Source organism: Convolutriloba macropyga, chromosome 4, assembly GCF_964194025.1.
Source record: "Convolutriloba macropyga chromosome 4, txConMacr16.3, whole genome shotgun sequence".
Classification (NCBI taxonomy): Eukaryota; Metazoa; Xenacoelomorpha; order Acoela; family Convolutidae; genus Convolutriloba; species Convolutriloba macropyga.
Window position 1 is genome coordinate 30059576 of NC_134471.1, and position 23872 is coordinate 30083447.

Here is a 23872-nt window from a genome sequence, read left to right on the forward strand (position 1 = left end):
CGCTTCTGATGACGAGTGAACTGTTGAATTGTCTTTCTAACGAGGTACGGTAGCCTAAAATTCTAAAAATTCTAAAATTTTTAGCCTAATTGATATAAAGAGAGACCACGGAAGCTTGGTAATAGCAATGAAGTTGTTACTTTAAAGAAATTTGTGCTTAAGATTTAGTTAGCAATTAGGATAGAGTTTGATTTCTCTATCCCATTTCTTTGCTGTTCGGTATAATTATTGGTTTAGTTTGTTTAATTGTTTTTTTCTACTTGAGAAAATTTTAATAGAGCTGATTTTAATTCTCTCGTTCTTTTTTTTCAGGTGTTCTTACTAGTGAAATAAAGATTTTGACATCACCGATATGTACCCATTTCTAAAGATTTTTTCAAAAATTTAAGCAACAAAAATTCAATTTCCTTTTTGGGCAGACTACTAAGTCATGAGTTTTGGGACTAGAGGGATCAAAACATTATGTGCCGTCGAAACATTATGTGCCTACTTGCTTTTGTTTTTTTTCTTACACAAAAAACAATGTTCCGTTCTGATTAAAGATGTACGTATGCAGTAACAGAATTAACACAAAACTTCAAAAAAAAAGAAAACCAAAAGAAAATCAGCAATCACTGGTAACAAAATTCAAGGTCAAATTGTCGAGCAATGCGGAGCAAATCTGCCCAGAGAAGCCTCCCTATTTAGAAAATTAGTGAATTTTGGGCACCCAATCCATAAGACAATAAGGTTAGCATCATATGTTTTAAAATCTCTTGAAAGTCTCGACAATTAAGATTGATATCATGAAAGAAGCAAATTTCATGGTAATCAACAAGGGAATCGTGCGATCTCAGGGGCTGAATAATGTTTTTACGAGTTTATATTAAAGATCGAGTTCCCTTGCGTAACTGGGATATAACGAATCTACTATGCCACCTGTATCAATTCAAACATTCAGTTTGAACTGAAATGTTAAGGAAACTAAAACCCGTAGTTGCGAAAAAATTAATAATGCATTTTTTATGAATTCCAAACTTTGCAGCATCCATTAATTAGCTGCTACTGGACTCAGATGGAAATATTGACCGAACTGCATATATCAGAAGATTTTCCGGATCTCGTAAAAGTAAAAGATAAATAAAAAGATATAAATATGGGAACAATATGGATATATATATATATATATATATATATATATATATATATATATAATGTATATAAATTTATATATATATATGTATCTATATTTATATATGTATATGTATATATATATATATATATATATATATATATATATATATATATAAAAATATAAACAATCTGTTTTGTAAACTTTTTTTGATCAAACAACCTTGACCTTGGCATCATTACATTGTTGCCTTAATCTTTATTTCCTGTTATACATAGCCATTTTATCTGGTGCAGTAAAATTACTATACAATGTACTTATTTATTGATTGTACCTAATCCCGAAGGGCATGTGATAGAGCCCTTTTAATCTCAAATTCAGTCGGTTTCTACCTCAATAAATTAAATTCAAAACTCATGAAAATTTAGCCAACAAGTATCTGCTATGAAAAGTAAATCCTCATCCCAAAGACCAACCGCTAAAACTTTTGACTTGTGTATCCTTCACAGACAACGCAGCACAACACACGCCCCGCCAATCACCATCACATTCAAACATTAGTACCCCGCTCACCGACAGCCCTCAGGTTCTGACCTTTGACAAAGTGATTGGGAAAGTGTTCAATAAGAACTTGATTGCCTCACTCACGAGCAGAGATGCGGTGCTCAAGTAAGTCAGGGAATGCATCATTCGGGCCGATGAAGACAGACTCAAACAACTAAACCCCTATCTACAAATCTATTAGCGGGACTTACACGTCAATAGTGGCTGTGTACGCATGGATGAAAAAGTGGCCATCCCCAACAATTTGAAAGACGCGTTAATTGAAGACCTCCATTCTAGTCACCCGGGTAGCTGGGGAAATGTATGTACGGCCCAACACAGTTGATGGCCATACATGAACAGGGATCTACAGGTTTGCGCAATAGAGTGCAAACCCTGCCCTGCAATTGGTATCAATTTAAAATCCATCATTCCTGCAAAGCAATTTCAAGCACATGAACCATGTATAGTCCCTAAACAAGAAATACAAAGAGATTTTGCAGGCCCAATTAATAATGAAAAAGAGCATGAAATTTATATTTTAACATGTATCGATAGATCTTCTAAATACCCATCTTCTGAATATTTTGAAAACGCAAACGCTTTAAACGTTATTAAAATTTCAGATAAATATATGAAAATTCACGGGTATTTAAGAATCGATCAAGCTTGTTGTCTTATAGGTTGCCAAGTATAAAATTTTTGTATATAAGATGAAAATAACTCTAATTCCTGCTCCATCAAATGATCACCGGGCTATTGGTTTAGTAGAACGATTAATTAGTACCATTAAACAACGCCTTGCATGCATAAAGGAAGCAAATAAAGAAATAAGTTCGTTCACCGTTAAAACAGCACTTTAAACAATATTTTACCTGCTCCGCATATTTAAACATAGAATTACTAAGATTTCGCCTCACCTTTAAAGTCTGACTTTCGGCGAACTTTGGGCTAAAATCCTGCTTAGCAATATTAGTACAAAACCAAAATATTCTGAGTTAAGTTTTGAAAATATTTTAAGTCATTATTTGGACGAAGAAATTGTAACACCCAATGAACTGTTAGCGGAGGACCATTGAGGCAACTGCCGCAGTGACGAAGAAGTTGAGAGAAACTTGTGCAAAGCAACTAAAAATAATTTCTCTCACGTGAACGAGTCGCTTCTGATAACTAATCTCGGTTCCTTCGCTCGACGAAGATACATCGAGCAATTCCACTCAAAGAGTCAACAATTCAACTGAATATCGCCCGAAAAAGACTCCCAAACAACCGCTCCAATAGAACCTCGATGGTCTATACGAGATGCTAGCTCCTGATTCGGTGGCCCAGAAAACGGACCAGAACACACCGCTGATTCGAGAATCGGTCAAGTTGGACGTCACCGTTCGAAATAGGGACATCGCAAAAGTCGGCACAAGATGAGCGCAAAACAAATTTCTCAGAATGTATTAACAGAAGGGGACCACGCAATTTAGAAAAATCAACAGAGGCCAAAACACTTAGCCGAACCAACGAATTTAAGAGGATCCAGAAGGGTGATCGTAAAATGAAACACAGAAAACGGGACACAACGAGCGGAATCTCGTCACATTGTTCTAATATTGCTCGCGCAATGCCAGTGAGGATGCCAAAAGTGCCATCAAAGTTCGCGCTGCCGGAGATTACTATACAATCAGCCTCAACCTCAGCACCGCAAATCTCAGCTCCACGAAGTTTTTGACTACTAATTGCGCCTCCAACAACGATTCAGACTGCAGACTTTAGGATACCCTCTATTTCTGCACCAATAGAGGCTTTGCAGCAAACTCTATCACTAACAACAAAGAGGGTACGGAAAAGCCCGAAGTTTTTCGGATTTCATGACAATGATTCGTCTGGTGAGTCAACCAACGCATGCCCGCAGAACCTGACACAGCCCCGCAGAGAACACCGCGCTGGTAATATTGAATATGTACAACTTTCAGTGGTACAGAACTTAGCCAATACAGCAGCTCAAGTTGAACCTATCTACAATCCCTATCCATCGCCAGTCATAGGAGAAGTTTTACCCACTGATTCTCGTATCCGGCCCGCAGATCAGAGCCCTACTTTCGAACTGGTTTTTGACGAGGAAGATATGTAATTTAAAACTCGCAAATCTCAAAATTCGATACATTATTATTTATGACTAGCTATGATAACACGTACATATATTTTTGATAAATTTTTAACCGGTGAACAATTTTTAATAAATAAACAATATTGTTATCAACAGTTTCAATGTAAGCTATTTTAGTTTCGCTAAAAGGGGAGAAATATTGTTCTTAGTCATTTTATCTGGTGCAGTAAAATTCCTATGCGATGTACTTATTTATTGATTGTACCTAATCCTGAAGGGCATGTGATAAAGTCAAGTTAAGTTCATAGTCTATCATTTATTATTTCATGCATTTGTCTGTTACACTAATTCCCGCATCGGGTAATTTTTGTTCATACTTGTGAATTCTGCGGACCCAATTTGTAATCAGTTTCACTCTTTATTTTTTGCATCTCGCGATCAGTTGCTCATTTTATCTTATTTCCTGATAATCGTTTTCACTTACCTTGTAAGACAGACAAGTGAAAGATAGGCGATTCGCTCAGCAATTCCAAAGATAAAAATTTTGTTAAGTGCATTCGCCGCACAAGATAGCTTAACAGAAAATGTAACAGTGATTTGGATCGCGAATAAAGTACACAATATTGATTGTGTCCATTAATCGTTATGATACCTAAAAGAATTTCAAAGCCAACAAAAGACGCGGTTAGAAATCTTATTCCTGTTCATTAATGACTTCCACTAAATGAATAATTTTTCCGACACCGCCTTTAGTGTGGAGGGAGGAACTATATACTCAAAAGGTTTTTTTTTATGTTCAGACAATTTTGGCCGATCGATATATTCATCATAGAGAGTTTTGAGCGTTATCTTTAAAAAGCACGTACATCTTAGCATTTCCTAGATTTTTTTGATTTTCGTTTTCTACAGGGAGTTATCGAGGTTTAAAGTTTTCTTAATTTTCAACGGTTTTTAATCACATTTTCAGTAATTTTTTGCTAAAATTCGGCTTAATTTTGCTAATGTAATTAAAACACGTTAGTTATTTTGTTGGTAGTGTGTTAATGTTGCCGTTATGTACAGAAGAGTGTTGCTTAAATGTTTGATTTGGGTTTCTTTGGCTAAAACTTTTGACAAAATTTTCAAAATTCAGTTTTTTTTCATCAAAAGTTGGACAAAATATGCATTTTTAGTCCGCTTTGTTTAGGTTTGCCCAGGAGGACTAGAAACTGCTGACACGATCTCTCTCAACTTCAAACAAGAGCTAGTTGAAACTCGGCGCCCTGTAAAAGTCTGCTGGAAATATAGTTTTGCCGTTTTTTTTTACAAATTTAACTCGATAATTAGACAAAATGCAACATTGTTTTTTTGATTTTTTGAAGTATTTAAGTCAATAATTGATCTAGTTCGAAAACATTTGAACACTTAGTTAGTGTTTTGTGAATCAGGGAGCTTGGAAAAATCAGGGGTAGGTTTGATATTATCATGGATTCTCACAATCAGACATTTTAATTTTTCTGTTGGTGCTGCCTTTTTTTTCAAAATACTTTGCTTTTGCTTTTTCTAACTTTAACTACTGATATGAGTTTTTATTCCCAGCTCTATGAATGACTGCTCCCGTTAGCGTAAAAATGAAGCCGAATGTAATTAGAGTTCATATTTCGAAAAGCTAACGGTTTTAATGGCATTGAAGAAGTGTTTTAGTGAACAGTATCTGAATTCTTGTGCTTTGCTTTCAAATGTTATACTGGTTGCACACTAATTACTGAGTGTAACCATTCAAAGATCCAAATGATTTCTTCAGGAGGTGTAAACAGAACTGTACCATGCATTCAGTTGTTACCTAATGTCTCTTATGTCATTGAATGTGTTTGTTCTTAGGGCATTTCATTGATTTTTTTGAACTTGTCAATTATTTTATATTAATTCTTTCAATTTTGGCTGTTTCTCAGAAAATACAGACCATAATTTCTTTCCCATAGATTACAAACTAATTTTGTGGCAGTTTGTGGGATTGTTTTAAAATAACGGTTTCTCCTTTTTTGTACTACGAGTTTTTATACAAAATTTAGTGATTTTTGTGCATAGTTTCCCATTTTTGCTGATCAGGAGGTTGTTTTAATTCTTTCATAAATTGTCAAATTACTTTAAAACTTAATTGAAAAAACTGTAACTCAACACATTTTTTGTTTTTGTTTTTTTAAAACTTGACGACACAGCCCCGCAGAGAACGCCGCGCTGATAATTTTGAATTTGTACAACCTTCAGTGTTACAGACCATAGCCAATACAGCAGCTCAAGTTGAACCTATCTACAATCCCTATCCATCGCCAGTTATAGGAGAAGTTTTACCCACTGATTCTCGTATCCGGCCCGCAGATCAGAGCCCTACTTTTGAACTGGTTTTTGACGAGGAAGATATGTAATTTAAAACTCGCAAATCTCAAAATTCGATACATTATTATTTATGACTAGCTATGATAACACGTACATATATTTTTGATAACTATTTAACCGGTGAACAATTTTTAATAAATAAACAATATTGTTATCAACAGTTTCAATGTATGCTATTTTAATTTCGCTAAAAGGGGAGAAATATTGTTCTTAGTCATTTTATCTTGTGCAGTAAAATTCCTATGCGATGTACTTATTTATTCATTGTACCTAATCCTGAAGGGCATGTGATAAAGTCAAGTTAAGTTCATATTCTATCATTTAATATTTCATGCATTTGTCTGTTACACTAATTCCCGCATCGGGTAATTATTGTTCATACTTGTGAATTCTGCGGACCCAATTTGTAATCAGTTTTACTCTTTATTTTTTGCATCTCGCGATCAGTTGCTCATTTTATCTTATTTCCTGATAATCGTTTTCACTTACCTTGTAAGACAGACAAGTGAAAGATAGGCGATTCGCTCAGCAACTCCAAAGATAAAAAATTGTGTTAAGTGCATTCGCCGCACAAGATAGCTTAACAGAAAATGTAACAGTGATTTGGATCGCGAATAAAGTACACAATATTGATTGTGTCCATTAATCGTTATGATACCTAATAGAATTTCAAAGCCAACAAAAGACGCGGTTAGAAATCTTATTCCTCTTCATTAATGACCTCCACTAAATGAATAATTTTTCCGACACCGCCTTTAGTGTGGAGGGAGGAACTATATACTCAAAAGGTTTTTTTTATGTTCAGACAATTTTGGCCGATCGATATATTCATCATAGAGAGTTTTGAGCGTTATCTTTAAAAAGCACGTACATCTTAGAATTTCCTAGATTTTTTTGTTTTTCGTTTTCTACAGGGAGTTATCGAGGTTTAAAGTTTTCTTAATTTTCAACGGTTTTTAATCACATTTTCAGTAATTTTTGCTAAAATTCGGCTTAATTTTGCTAATGTAATTAAAACACGTTAGTTATTTTGTTGGTAGTGTGTTAATGTTGCCGTTATGTAGAGAAGAGCGTTGCTTAGTTGTTTGATTTGGGTTTCTTTGGCTAAAACTTTTGACAAAATTTTCAAAATTCAGATTTTTTTCATCAAAAGTTGGACAAAATATGCATTTTTAGTCCGCTTTGTTTAGGTTTGCCCAGGAGGACTAGAAACTGCTGACATGATCTCTCTCAACTTCAAACAAGAGCTAGTTGAAACTCGGCGCCCTGTAAAAGTCTTCTGGAAATACAGTTTTGCCGTTTTTTGTTTACAAATTTAACTCGATAATTAGACAAAATGCAACATTGTTTTTTTGATTTTTTGAAGTATTTAAGTCAATAATTGGTCTAGTTCGAAAACATTTGAACACTTAGTTAGTGTTTTGTGAATCAGGGAGCTTGGCAAAATCAGGAGTAGGTTTGATATTATCATGGATTCTCACAATCAGACATTTTAATTTTTCTGTTGGTGCTGCCTTTTTTTTCAAAATACTTTGCTTTTGCTTTTTCTAACTTTAACTACTGATATGAGTTTTTATTCCCAGCTCTATGAATGACTGCTCCCGTTAACGTAAAAATGAAGCCGAATGTAATTAGAGTTCATATTTCGAAAAGCTAACGGTTTTAATGGCATTGAAGAAGTGTTTTAGTGAACAGTATCTGAATTCTTGTGCTTTGCTTTCAAATGTTATACTGGTTGCACACTAATTACTGAGTGTAACCATTCAAAGATCCAAATGATTTCTTCAGGAGGTGTAAACAGAACTGTACCATGCATTCAGTTGTTACCTAATGTCTCTTATGTCATTGAATGTGTTTGTTCTTAGGGCATTTCATTGATTTTTTTGAACTTGTCAATTATTTTATATTAATTCTTTCAATTTTGGCTGTTTCTCAGAAAATACAGACCATAATTTCTTTCCCATAGATTACAAACTAATTTTGTGGCAGTTTGTGGGATTGTTTTAAAATAACGGTTTCTCCTTTTTTGTACTACGAGTTTTTATACAAAATTTAGTGATTTTTGTGCATAGTTTCCCATTTTTGCTGATCAGGAGGTTGTTTTAATTCTTTCATAAATTGTCAAATTACTTTAAAACTTAATTGAAAAAACTGTAACTCAACACATTTTTTGTTTTTGTTTTTTTAAAATTTGGTTTTAAGGGCTGCGAATTTGGTAGACTTAAAGAATTTGGTAGAGTTTTTTTTACTTTTGCCATTTATTTGTAGTTAATTTTTGTTGCCGTATGCCAAGTATTGCGAAATTAAAGGTCAGAGTGGCCAGCTATTGATACATAAATTAACTTTTATAACTAATATCGATATATAGCTGTTGATTTTATTGACTTTCAAATTTAAATTATTCAGAAAAATGTAGAAGTATTCAAATTTTTTGTTCGGGTTTGAGTTTTTTTCAATTTGTTGATTTTATTGACTTTCAAATTTAAATTATTCAGAAAAATGTAAAAGTATTCAAATTTTTTGTTCGGGTTTTTGTTTTTTTTTTCAATTTTTACAATATTGTATCATATTCGTAACTTAGTCTCATATTTCAGAGATCATTCTAATCATTTGTTGAAGCACACACGATTTTTTTGTTGGTTAAACGTTTTGACTGATGTCTTCAGGGCTTAGACAATTTGTTTCAGAAGATTTTTTAAAATTTAGTTTTTTTTTTCAATTTTTTTTTGGTTTTATGCAGTCCTTTTGAAGAAGTCGCTTTACCAAAAAGAAAAACTATGATGCTCAAAGTAGACGCAAATAAAAATTTACTTTTTTCGCGGTTAATATTTTATAAATTTAATATAAATTTAAATTAAATTCAACACTGCTTTCGCAAAATTTCCTCTGAAATTTTTCATTTCAGCTGGTATTAAGTTTTATTTTAGAGTCTTATAAAGTAGTCTCACTAATAACCAGCGCAATTAGTTTTCAGAGGAGTTGCAAGATGAATTGTCTGCGCTTCTAGTCGAATGCTCATGTTGGCTATGAATTTTGAAAAAAATGTTTTATATAATAACATTGGATTTCTGAGATTTGCCATTCTTATTTATGTTAACTTGTAGCTTAGCATCTCTCTAGACAATTCAAATCCCTTATCTAAAGAACTGCAATTTACTGTTTATAACCGTTTTATTTTCCTCAAATGGTCTTTGTTCTTGGTACAACCAATTTTGTGAAACGTTCGTGATTTTTGCTTATTCAACCATTTTTGTAGGATTTTTATTTCTTTTCACAGAATAAAAATTATGGGTGGTCCTCTGCTTATTTGAAAGAAAACGAAATCAACTCTTTTTAATATTTTTTGTGATCTGCTTATTGTTTAAATGGCTGTGACATCTTTTCGTGCAAATTTTTTCGTGCAAATTTTCGTGCAATTTTTTTTGTGCAATTTTTTTCTCTTCGGCTATAATTGTCGTTCTTTTTGTAGTTTAAAATATCTTGGCATAGGGTTTGAAATAGGGTCTCAGTGGCTCTCTATGGAGGCATAAAATAATCTCTCAATGATTTATTTTGATGCATAATGTTTCTAATCTTTCTAATCAAATTCTTTTCAAAAAAAGCAAAGTTTTTTTTTATTCTGATGCCTTTTTTATTTGGATAATGTTGGTTTTCAGAAAATGAACAACTAGTTTGGTCGTTTTTAATATTATTTGATTTTTTATTGCCGTTTTTTCTCGTAGTCGTCTTATGGTAGTCACAGGTCTGATCGGCCCTCTAAGGTAGATTGTTTATACATTTAGTGGTTTATTGAACAATTTGTTGATATGTTAATTTTTTTTTATCTCTTTCTCATTTGGTGGACAATTAAGTGGGAAAATGTAGATGAGCGGGGTCGGAACTTTATGTGCGAACGCACATTACCGAGCCTCCTTGTTGACTAGCCTACAAAATTTGTGGCATACTCAGTGAAGATTTCATAGATCCCTCGAATTTAACCAGATAAAGACTTTCTAAAAACAAAACTTCACCCTGTTTTGTTAATGAAATTTGTAAAAATGTTTTCAAATTCATTAAATCTGCTAAATCTTGATTATGAAAAAGAGCAAAAGAAATGAACATAATTAATTCTTTATTTCAAAGTCCTCAACTAAAAATTTAGAAACCATCAAAACAGCGAAAGTTTTCACTTGTATAGCGATCTTGCAATTTGATCATGTTGATAGAGAAAATGTAAAACAACAATATCAAACGAGTGCTTAAAAAAGTAGCCAACATAAATCAAATATTTATTAATAAAAGTGTCTTTTTTTTGCTATTTTGAACACGAAATTTTGATTTAGAGTGTATATAAAAAAAGAATAATTAAAAAAGAGTGATTTCAAGGAAAAATTTTGGAAAGTAAGATCTAAAGAATTTGAACAGAAAAATTTCTTTGAGTTATTTTTCTCAAATTTAGAGCTTTATATTTCTTACTAGCCTGAGCGTAATCGTTTTTGGAACTGCCGAATACCCGTGTTAGTTCATTACCAGTGGTTAGTTCATTAGGAAAAGTATCGGGAGATCTATGGTTCGAATCCCAGCGTGGATACAGTCTTTTCGTCGTTTTTTCTTGCATAAGAATAACGATGAAAAAACGATCATTTCCTCCATATAAATAACGACGCAATAACGAACAAAACGACGATTAACACGTAAAGGCTTTGATCGTTGTCGTGCAACAATCAAGTCAGAAGTAAAACTTGAAAAAACATTGACTTTTGTCCTTATCGCAACCAAAACGAGTTGGTTGTTCCCGCAACTTAAAACTGATATAAAAAACTTAACAAACTATCTAGAACAATGTAATTGAATCCTTATCTACATTCTCTTACATTTTATGGTGACCCCTCGTTCAAAGAACAAAACCTTCTTTCCCCAAAACAATTTTGAGGACAAAAGTCTCCCCTGTTACCGGCAAATAGTTTCTTTGTTCCACAACTTGTGCGACGCACTGAAGAGAGCATCAGCGGTCAGTGCAACCATCAAGTGCCGAGCACAGTAAACGGAACCCGAAAGCTGGCAGCCGGTCAAGACAAAGAAAAGACACAGAAAAGACACAGAAAAGACACAGAAAAGACACAAAAAAAAAGACAAGCAATTTTTTCAGCGACGAAGCCAAGTTTGGGTTACAAACGTCACCCCGACGAGAGGATCAAGTTTTTTTACTGGTTTCAGACGTCACCAGCAGAAGTCCGCCCGAGGTCTCAGACGTTACCTCTGATGTCCTGTTCCCCGGTTAGAGCCATCCAAAATCTCTACTTTTTTTTCGACAAAAAGCCTCCAAAAAATTGATATTTGTCCCCCAAAAAAGCTTATTTGGTACTATAACACCTCGATTCAAAAACCTTGACTAGTTTCATTATTTTAAAAGCAAGTTAAGGCAATTTTCTCATTTTTAAAGAAAAATCTGCGAAAAAAAAACACAAAAATCAGAGAAATGTTCCTTAAATCAGAAAATTCAAAAAACACAATTTAGTTTTCTGACTACCTATCCGTTTCAATTGCGGAAAAAACTATTAAACCACTCTTTTGAATTGGTTTGTAATCAAACAGAAAGCTATTTGCATCGATATATCCAATCAGTATCATATAAATCAGAAATGTCGGAGAAAATTTTTTGAATTCAGAAAATTCAAAAAAACACAATTTAGTTTTCTGACTACATATCCGTTTCAATTGCGGAAAAAACTATTAAACCACTCTTTTGAATTGGTTTGTAATCAAACAGAAAGCTATTTGCATCGATATATCCAATCAGTATCATATAAATCAGAAATGTCGGAGAAAATTTTTTGAATTCAGAAAATTCAAAAAACACAATTTAGTTTTCTGACTACATATCCGTTTCAATTGCGGAAAAAACTATTAAACAACTCTTTTGAATTAGTTTGTAATCAAACAGAAAGCCATTTCCATCGATTTATCCAATCAGTATCATGTACATGGGAAATGTCAGAAAAATTATTTTGAAATCATAAAATTCAAAAAACACAAGTTAATTTTCTGACTACATATCCGTTTGAATTGCGGAAAAAACCATTAAACCCCTCTCTTGAATTAATTTGTAATCAAGCAGAAAGCTATTTGCATCGATATATCGAATCAGTACCATATCAAAAAGAAATGTCAGAAAAAAAATTTTTGAAATCGGAAAACTCAAAAAACACAATTTAGTTTTCTGAATCCATATTCGTTTCAATTGCGGATTAAACCATTGAAACATTCTCCTGGATTGGTTTGCATTCAGAAAGAAAGCCATTTCCATCGATTTATCCAATCAGTATCATGTAAATGGGAAATGTCAGAAAAAATTTTTTGAAATCATAAAATTCAAAAAACACAAGTTAATTTTCTGACTACATATTCATTTGAATTGTCGAATAAACCACTAAACAAACCCCTAAGACAAGTCTGTTTGATTGTTTTACCTGTATAGGGAAGTAAATAGAAAGTATTTAGGCGCCACACCAAATATCAAAACTTTCATTTGACAAAAATAAATACCATTTTTTTTTGTGGAAAAAACTTCCAAAAATTTTGCAGAAGTCCTCGGTCTCAGACGTTGCCGTCTGCGAAGTCCCTTTATCCCTATTGTTTTCAGACGTTACCATCAGCAGAAGAGGAAATTTCAAAGAAAATTGGTTCCAGTAGTCACCAGAAATTTTGTTGTCTTTTTTCCTACTTTCAATTTCTTTCTGAGAGGCAGATCTCAGACGCTAATTGTCGGAGAGAGCTTTGAGAGTTTAATACAGTCAATGCATTTTGTAAATAATGAAGACAGAGTGAAAAAAAGCAATTAAAGTCACACAGTTTTGAAGAAAACGAAAAGTTTTGCAAAACCCGGAAAAGACAATTTCCGAAAGAATTCTAAAGTTTCCCACAATATGACTCGTCTCTGCAACTTTCTAGCATTCAGTAGCCCTTCTGTAGCCCTTGTTGCCTAAACGCATCGCATTTTTGCTAATTTCTTATCTTTAGCCGTCAAAACAACAATAAACTCCTAGAAAAAGAACAGGATTCAAAGTTATAAATTCGCAAAAAAACTGTGAGAGGTATTTTTTAATCATAGTGCTTGGTTAGGGTTAGGGAGCTCAGGAAAGTTTCTTGGGTAGTTTTATTAGTTTGGTAATTTATTCGTATTTGAGAGAAAAAGACGAGTTTATTGAAGTTTTTAAGAAAAAGGAGTTTAATGTAACAATTATTTGAGTTCTGGTCTAATTTTGGTTCAATTGCATAATTGTAGCAAGGCACAGTTTTCCTGTAAACCACAGTAGCCACACATACTAGTTCAAACAGTTAACGTCAGCTATTTAAGCGAAACTTGTGTTATTTCAACAAAAAACAAGCAATTATTTAGGTCTGTTGAACGAAAAACGGTTAAAACGCGCGAACGTTCGGAAAAGTTTTTAGGTTTTGTTAGTGCAAAAAGCTAGATTTAGCACACAAAACACATTCTAGGACATCATTTTTGAGAAAAGTTGCGTCGCTGGTCTTTTGAACAGGAAAAAACTAGGATCATTAGCATTCAAACCTTAGACAACCTTTTTTCACATCAAAAAATTTGCGTCGCTCCGCTTCTCAAAGCCGTTTTTCACCTTCAGTAACAAGCTTACTCACCAACATCATCAACAATCAGCTACAACAGAGCAGCAGCTACCAATATGTCGAAGCAGAACAGCGCTGAATGTCAGTTTGCCATCAATATGTTCAAAACGACAGAAATGTCAATGAAAAAACTGCTCGATCTCCTTGAGAAAACTGTGGAGCAAAAAAAGAGTTTCAGATCATTGTCTTTGATGATCAACAAAATCAAAGGCCAGGAAACAGAGCTGAAGAAACTTTCAGAGGAAGTGATGAGACGGCAGCCACATCAAAGCACTGCATCATCTATATTGAATAGGCAAACGGCACTAATAACTCGCCTCAATGAACTGGAACTGCGAGTCGATCTGTTGGACGACGATGGCCAGCTCAGTCAGTCTTCCAGTCGCATTAGAGATGATGTCAGCATGATCTCCAGCAGACGAAACTTGTCTCGGCAATCAACACCTGCGCCCAGTGACGACAAGGAACGAATCCAGCATCAGCGCGATATAGAAGAAAAGCAGACCAGCAGTAACATCTTCAATCAGCCGCCCCCATTACCACCACGGCCAAGACAACCATCATTGTTTCTACAAACATCTAATGAACCAGGACTTCAAATTCAGCATGTGCTTGAAGCCCACCAAAGAAATCCTAAAAAGGAAGTTCATGAAAGTCTTCTAAAATCGAAAAATAACCTTGAAAATCAAACAAACGCTCCGAATCCTTTTCCCTGCTTTGACAAAAAGACCAGCCAAGAATTCACTTCTCCAACAAGATCAGGGAAACTCGAAATTGCCTCCAACCTGGTAAATAGAGATGTCTGCGATATTGAAACAGCTCAAATCAACTTGAGTGACAACTTTGACACGTCGCAGAACCTTTTGCCTCCGTTCCAAAATTTGAACCTTTCAGGTAATCACTCACTTTCAAAGCCCTTCAATTTGGCAGATCCAACTATTCAATTACAGGCAGATGGTCTATTTGCCCAAAACTCGGTATTGGAGAAAACCTTTAATTTAAACTTGCCAAATCAAAGCAATAATCAGGATTCAACTGCCGAAATCCTCTATACCATAATTGTCCCAATCTGCAACAGGATTTTGGACCTTCTCAAATTCAAAAAGGAACAAGTGGATACCTCGATAGTCAACTGTTGAACTGTGATCTGCAAAAACTCCCCTGCTTACCCACAGTGGCAAACAGAACCTCGCATCTCCCAAGTAGAACTGATAAAATAGTCGCAGAAAACAGTTGCCTATAATCCAATCATTGTATTAATCCTATAACTGGGGTACAATCCGCAGGTTTCCCTCCAATTACTGTGCCCCTGATGGAACAACAGCATCAAAATACCGTCTTAAATCCTGCAGCTCCTAATTTTCTGCCAAACCAGGTAGCTCCACAATCAAACGGAATTTCGGCTCCTGTGCAATTTCCACAACCTGTTAACAGTCAACATGGAATTAACAGCACTTTCCCAGTTAAACAATGTGTGACACAGTCAGTTGTGTAACAACCAGTTTATTCATGGCTCACAAGCTCCATCGAACTTTCAAGCTCCAGTAACTTCCACGATCCATGCCACAATGTGCATTAATCAACCACTAAATCCTGTCGGACAAAATCAGTTAAGCCAGCCTTCAATTAACCAGAGTTTACTTCCCACTGTCAATCAACACATAAGCTCAGTATACTCGAACCCAAATGTAACACAGGAAAAAGGAAATGTTGATTTCAAACATTCAATCAAATTGCCACCTTTGAAACTTCAGAATTTCAATGGTGACCCTATCCACTTTCACGAGTGGATCAATAACTTCAACACGATGATTCACAACAACCCTTCCATTACAGACACGCATCGTATAACCTACTTGCAGAATTCTGTAATTGGGAGAGCAAAGGAATTGATCCATGCTTATTCCTGCGATCCATCTTATTATCAGACAGCACTGAATGAAATAATCCGACATTTCGGTGATCGTACTATAGTTGTTAATGCGTTCATTAACCAGCTCGAAAACTGGCAAATGAACTTCCAAAACAAGCAAAGCTTCATTGCTTTTTCCTCATTTTTGAAAAGACTTGTGCAAGCCTTCCAATACCTTGGCTTTACAGCAGACCTCCAGTCTACAACACTCATTAAGAAAGCCAAAGAGAAAACACCACGTCATTTGGTTCTGAAATGGACTGAACATTGTCTTACCGAGCTCAGCTCAGACCCGACTCTCGTCGATTTTCAACAATGGTTAGAGCTCCAAGCTCAAATCTACGACAAAGTGAGTCGAGAAAGCAATCAAAGAACCATCAGTTCTCAAGCCTCAAAGTTTGTCAACTCGAACAACCTACAAACCAAGCCATACAAAAACAACCTCCCATTGTCAGTCAACAACGCATCAGCGGAAAACAGTAGAAAACATTGGAACTTTGCGCCTCAGCAAAAACAACCGTCAACTTCGCAAAACGTTCCGAATAAAACTTTTAACACAAAACGATCTTGCGAGAAGTGCAAACAAGAACACAGCATTGCCACTTGCCCTGAGTATCAGTTGTGCTCACCAGGTGATCGATACAACCTTGTCAGCCAAAGCAATTTGTGTACAAACTGCTTGAGCAACAAACACCACAAACAATCGTGCCCATCGCAAAAACGATGTCAGGTTTGCAGTGGATTCCACCACACAACTCTTCATGATCCTGCCAAGCAAATCAAACGCCCTACAGCAGCTTTTTCTACTAAATTTGTTTCTGGTAGCAATCCAACAGCTTCTTCTAGTAGTAACGATTCAAGTCAAAATCCAAATACATCTTCTCAACAGAAAAGTCGAACAAACAAAGCCCCCAACAGCCGTTATGGCCAAACTTTCAACAACCAAAGCCATCAAAACTTGCAACGACGTAATTTAAATGGCAATGCAATTAACCAATCTTTCAGCATTAACCAGTGCTCAGAAACACCGAAAAATTGGTATGAGCAATTGCAGCTTATTCCGGTTTCATTCCTCAAGGGGGATAAAGCATTCGATACCTACGCCCTCATAGAATCCCGGTAGCCAATTCAGCTTTGTATTGGACGCCATAGCTGAATTTCTTGAGCTTCCCCGTGAAACTCAACAGTCAGTACCACTAAAATTTCTCAATACAGAGAACAGCATGTCCCTCTCAAAAATTGTTGAGCCAGTCACAATAACTCCATACAAGTCAACTGAAATATCGTTTGAACTCTCTCGAACGTTCAGCACCCCGTCACTGAACGTCGCAGCTGCAAAAATTTTTGAACTTAATCAAATTTGTGATGCCTTCAACAGTTTGCGCCACATACATTTCCCAAATATTGCCGATGGCAAAATCGGCGCCCTCCTCGGTGTTAATGCATTCGCATTCACCTACTCTACACATGTTATACCTGGCAATCAAAATCAACCGTTTGGTGTGAAAACTAAACTTGGTTGGACCCTCGCTGATGAATATGAGAATTGTATCTCAGCCACCACTCAACAGCCCGCAAGTCAGCAGAAGAAATTTATTTTCAATGTCTCAAGAAACAGAACAGATGAACCCGGACTTGACGAACTTGTTCAACAGTTCTGGAGTATTGAAGCAAATGGCATTCAGAAGGACCGTGAACAAGTTTACACAAAGCAAGAAGAACAGTTTCTTGATATTTTGAAGAACTCCATCAATCACAATGGTGAGAGATATGAAATCAAACTGCCCTGGAAATCAGAAATAAAGTTGGAAAACAACTTCTAATCTGCACTGAACCAAGTCAAAAGCCTCAACACACGCCTTCAGCGTAAAAATTTGTTGCAAGAAAAGTACAATAAGACTCTCTTGACAGACCTCGAGAAAAACTATGTTAAACCGGTGGAAATGCAAGATCCTCAACCAGACAGAATTTGGTACCTGCCACACCATCCTGTGGAAAATATCAATAAGCCCGGAAAAGTCCGCCGAGTTGCAAATGCCGCATCAAAATTCCGCGGCCAATCGCTTAATTCAAACTTTCCTACTAGACCAGATCTCCTTAATAACCTTTTAGGTGTCCTTATGAGATTTCGAGAACATCCCGTGGCGGTCCTTGCGGACATCGAAGGCATGTTTATGCAAATCGCCATCCATCAGTTTGATCAATGTGCTCTTCGATTTCTCTGGTTAGCAGACAATCAGATACAACAGTACCAATTTACCAGACTCATCTTTGGAGCAAATTGCTCGCCTTCGTGCGCAATATACGTTCTTAACCATTGTGCCAAAGAGAAAAGTCAACAGTTCCCAGAAGCCCTCAAAGCTGTCAGAAAGCACTTTTACATGGATGACTACATCCATTCACATGCAACAAAAAAAGACGCTTGTACGGCAGTTCTTGAAACAAAACATTGTCTAAAAACAGGTGGGTTTCGACTCACAAAATTTGTTTCAAACAGCTCTATGGTCCTAAACCAAATCCCTCCAGATGACAAAGACAACCAGACAGATATTGCTCGAGTTCTTGGTGTTAAATGGAATCTTGAGAAAGACTGTTTTCTTATGAAACCTCTCGCTGATTTCCCAAAAGATGCGTTAGCGTACACTCAACGTAAGATCTTTAGTCTTGTCTCCTCGATCTTCGACCCAATTGGGATAATGTCGCCATCAACGATCCGTTTCAAAATAGTTCTTCAAGAACTGTGGAAACTTGGGAAAAAATGGGATGAACAAATTGCCCCTCAAGTAGTTAAACCACTTCAAAAGCGTTTGGACTTTTACTTTTCTTCACCAGAAGTGACATTGAACAGAACTCTCAATAAGAGTTGCCATTCACCAGAAAGTGAAAATGAAATCCATGTATTTGTCGACGCCTCAGCAGCAGCAGTTGCAGCCGTTGCATACTTGAAAACAGTTCCTAACTTAGCCACTGATGTTGAAACTTGTTACTTAATAGGCAAATGCAAAGTTGCTCCCATTAAACAAATCAGCATACCCAAATTAGAGTTGGAAGCCGCAGTCATCGGAGTGCGCATCCTTTCAACCATCATGAAAGAGTCATCATTTCACATTACTCGTTCTACACTCTGGACAGATAGTCAAGTAGTACTTGACTGGTTATCCACAACCAAGAAACAACCTGTTTTTGTTGCGAATCGCCTCAGAGAAATCCTTGCATCAACTGATGCTTACCAATGGAAACACGTTACCACCAAAGAAAATCCAGCTGACCACGGGACCCGTGGTCTCAATCCAGACGAAATACCAGCCAAGTGGCTAACAGCGCCAGCATTTCTTTCCACAAGACGGCTCAGTGCTCCTGAAAACTCTCCAAAGCATGTGTTAGCAACGCATAAAATTTCACGCAATTTGTCGGAGCAAATAATCGACCCGACACGGTTCTCAACTTGGAACAAGTTGCTCCTGACTTTAGCAACAGTCTTCAATTTGGTCTTTCGGATTAAAAAACAAAGGCCTAAAGATCAGCAGTATATAACAGAAGACGTCATTCTTGCAAGAAATCGGCTGATCAAAATGTCGCAGCAAAATTTTTTCTTCTCAACAATCCAAGCCCTGAAACGTGGTTCCAGGATAGATTCAAAGAGCAAAATCCGTTCACTCAACCCAATGTTCGACAACAATGAAATGCTTCGGTCATGTGGAAGACTGCAATTTGCGCCAGATAACCTCGAAGTTGAGAAATTTCCGATTATACTGCACGCAAAAGACAAGATAGCGAGACTCTATATAGAGCATGCACACAACATTTGCGTTCATCAAGGAACAGAGCCAGTGAAAGCTTTTGTGCAGCAAAGATACCACATCATTGGACTCAGAAAAACACTTTTAAGTATAAAGTACAGATGTTTTCTCTGCAGACGATTTGCCGCTCAAAACATTCAACCCGTCATGGCTCCCCTGCCTGCCTGCCGTTTCCCGACAGACTCTACCCAGTATCCTTTCGCGAACAGCGGAGTCGACTTTTTTGGACCCTTTTATATAGAAGATGCCAAAGGACAGATTGAAAAACACTACGGCCTCATCTTCACTTGCCTGGTTACTAGGTGTGTCCATCTAGAAGCTTGTCCCGATCTCAACACTGGCACTTTTTTAAACGCTTATCGACGTTTTGTAAGCCGCAGATGCCAGCCAATCACAATGCTCAGCGGCAATGGCAAGACATTTTTTGGTGCATCTGAGGAACTAAAAAGATCTGTGAAACGTCTCGACAACGACAAAATCTACAAAGCAATGGCAGCAACGAACACAACCTGGAAGTTCAATCCTCCCTATGGACCTCATTTTGGCGGTATTTGGGAGCGCTTGATCCAGACCGCGAAACGCACTCTATTGATCATTATAGGCTCCAGAAGACTGTCGCTTGATGTGTTCAGGACAATTTTGGTCGAGACCGAAGCTATATTGAACTCCAGACCACTAACGATTGTCGCTGACATTCCAGAAAATGAAATGCCTCTCACGCCAAACCGTTTTCTGATCAACAGACCATTCAACTCTCTCCCACCTGGAAAGTTCGACAGCCAAGAACCCGCCAGTTTCAAGTCTTGGAAGAATGTGCAGCAAACGGTCAATCATTTCTGGAAACGACTCGTCAAGGAGTGTCTTCCAACACTGTTAAAGAGATCCAAATGGAGCGATAGTGACCAAACACCACTCAGAGTCAACGACATCGTTTGGATTCTGAAAGATATGACTCCACGTGGAATTTGGCCCCTTGGACGTGTTCTCGAAGTCTACCCTGGACGAGATGGACAACACCGGGTGGTCAAGGTGAAAACGGCTTACGGCACCTACGTTCGCCCGGTCTCCGCCCTCGCACGCGTTTTGGCTGATTAGCCCAATTTTTTCTTGACCTTTTTCGAAACGGTTTTCTAGGCAACTTGGGTTACACCCCCTTCGACGATCTGGTCAAACGTCTGTGATGTGTTAGTTGGCCTCCTCTTTCCCCTGGAGCATGTCGTGCAACAATCAAGTCAGAAGTAAAACTTGAAAAAACATTGACTTTTGTCCTTATCGCAACCAAAACGAGTTGGTTGTTCCCGCAACTTAAAACTGATATAAAAAACTTAACAAACTGTCTAGAACAATGTAATTGAATCCTTATCTACATTCTCTTACAATCGTTTTTGTCTAAGGAAAACGATTAAAAAACGACATTTTCTTACAAGTGGAAAACAAAATTCCTCAGCACGGGAATGAATCTGTCTCAAAAATTATTTAGAGGAATACTTAACAATTCTTAATGATTTCATCATTTGCTTAAATTCATTTTTTTTCATTTTTTCATGGCGTTTTTGCCGATTGCTACCTACATAAACGTACAAAGACACACGGATTCTTTCAAAGAACCTTTTTGAACATTAAATATTGTTTGAAAATGTGTGACTTATGAAGATGCCCTGTCTGACCCATTAAAATGGTTTAAATTGAGCAATGAAAAGTTTTTTGCTCCTTTGCAAAACTCTATGATAACACAATGACTCGACTCATGAAAAGACTGAGCTTGACCCTGTTCAATTATAAAAATGGTCTTAGTTTGAACAATAATGACTATATAGACTCAAAATGGGTAAAATGCACCCCCTGGATTTGAGTCAGGAACTTTCAATAGCAATTTTGCATGAGAGAAAATATTTAAATCCGTTTTTGCCATTCTCTTTGTTTCAAAAGCAAAAAGTGTATTTGTCAAAAAAGGACAATTATTTTTTTTTCAGGTTTTATACATTACTATTTATCATGAAATATGGAATGTACTTTATATATGTATATACAGTTTGAGCCTCTGATTTAACACAAATTTTAGCGAATCATTACAATCCAGCCACCATAAAAACTAATATTGCGCTAATTTCTGGTGTCTTGAAATGAAGGCAATGTAAAGAATAATAACAACTGTTATGTTTTATGGCATAGTTTTACTATCTATTGTTTTCCGGGCTAACCACCCAGGGTATTTCAGTAAAGAAGCAGTGTAAATCCAGAAACTGTATACAGACACTTTTACACTTGTACATCTCTGTTCATGTCAAAATATACACTGATCAGTCTTTTTTTTCAGAGCGAAATTCCGACCCGATTTTGATCAGTTCATAACTATCATCTTCGCTATGCATATTCACACCAGACTAGATCACACCATAGGCATTTTGACGCTTTAATGTTTTTTGATATAAAAAAGCTGCCTCAGTACTGATTTTACAAGTCAATATTGAAATAGGCAGGTTTAGTACTGAAACACTCTGGGTGGTCAGCCCGGGTTGATAGCATGAAACAAAAAGGAGGTTAAATAATGTGCGTTTGCACATAAAGTTCCGACCCCGCTCATCTAAATTTTTCACTTAATATTCTACCAAATGAGGAAGAGATAAAAAAATTAACTTATCAACATATCGTTCAACAGGCTACTAAATGAATAAAACAGTCTACCTTAGAGAGCCTATGAAACCTGTGACTACAAAAAAATGACTGCCAGAAAAGACCGCGAAAGAAATCAAATAATTACAAATATTAATTACGACCCTAACTCGTTGTTCATATTTGAAAACCATCAAAAAACAAATCAAAATGGCATCAGATATTACGTATACTGAAAAAATTAACCTGTACTTTATAAGAAAAAAGTATGGGGATTTTCCTCAAAGCCTTTTGGCAACAAGTCAACAATAAATGAGCAAAGGGGCAAAATTTAATAAAACGTTGCTTTTTTGAAAAGAATTAATTTCACACTGATTAGAAAAATTATGCATCAAATGAAATCATTGAGAGATTATTTTATAACTGCGTAGAGAGGTAATGACCAGGACCCTTTTTATTATCCAGGATATGTCATACGACTACAAAAAGGACGACAAGTAGTCTGCACCAAAAAATTAGCACGGTACAGTCTGTACAAACTGCACAAATGATTTGCACGGAAACCATGTCCCAGCCAATCAAACATTAAAATTTTCACAAAAACATTAAAAATGTTTGACTGCGGGTTTTTCAAATGACCAGAAGACCGCCGCCCATCATTGCGATACTTTGAAAAAAACAAAAAACCCTACAAAATTGGCCGAATATGCAAGAGTCACGAAAATTTTTTTGAAACAGGTTGTACCAAGACCATTTGATGAATATTTTAAGGAAACGGGTTGTACCAAGGACGCAGACCATTTCAGGAGAATAAAACCTTTGTAAGGAGCAAATTATAGTTCAATAGATAAGGGATTTGACTTGTCTATAGAGATTCTAAGCTATAAGTTTAATAAACAAACGTTTTCAAAATTCATAGACAACATGAGATTTGGAAAAAATAAGTACAGTTTATCTTAAAACGTCTTGGAAAACTAATTGCTACTGTTTCTAGTGAGACTAACTCATAAGAATACAGCAGAAAGGACCACAAAAATTGATAAATTTCTAAATTTCAAAAAGTTCTTCTGAAATAAATTGTCTAAGCTCTGAAGACATCATTCAAAACGTTTAAAAAACAGGAAATTAATTGTTTGGTTCCGCAAAACAATAAATAAACCTCTTGAATATGAAGCGAATTTACGAAAATGATAGAACATAGTAAAATACAAAAAAACACAAACCAGAACAAGGAAAAAACGCAAACCAGGAATGAGTTGAAGACTACTTTTACTCATTTTTTTAAGAAATTTAATTTCAAAGTCTATAAAACCCTTAGCTTTATACTGATATCAGTTATTAAGTTCATATATTTACCAACAGTTGCTCAATGAGATCGTTAATTACCCAATGTTTGGCATACGACAACAAAAAGTAACAACAAATAAAGGGCAAAATTAAAAAACTCTATACCGAATTCTTCAAGAGAACGGTGTCGCAGCCCTTAAATTCGTAAGGTTTGAAAACAATAAATATGTTCAGTTACATATTGTTTTAATATTTTTTCAGTTCGATTCTTAAGTAATTTGACAGTTTACCAAAGAAACAAAAGCAACAGCAAAAAGCAATTATGCACAAAAGTAAAAAAAAATTTGTTTGAGAACTCGTAGTACCAAAAGCAGGAAAACGATCTGTTATAGCATTCCGCCACAAAATTAGTTTGTGTTTTAAAGGAAGGAAAGTTTGACCTGTTTTTATTGAGAGAGAGCAAAAAAAGCTGACTGAAATAATATGAAAAATTGAATAGTTCAAAA

The 23872-nt window shown here is 35.9% G+C and overlaps 1 protein-coding gene across 1 annotated transcript in view; it reads left to right on the plus strand.

Moving 5' to 3' along the window:
- LOC142337601 (cilia- and flagella-associated protein 298-A-like) overlaps positions 1-23872 on the plus strand; it is a 364848-nt gene that overhangs the window by 220129 nt on the left and 120847 nt on the right. The window lies entirely within an intron of this gene.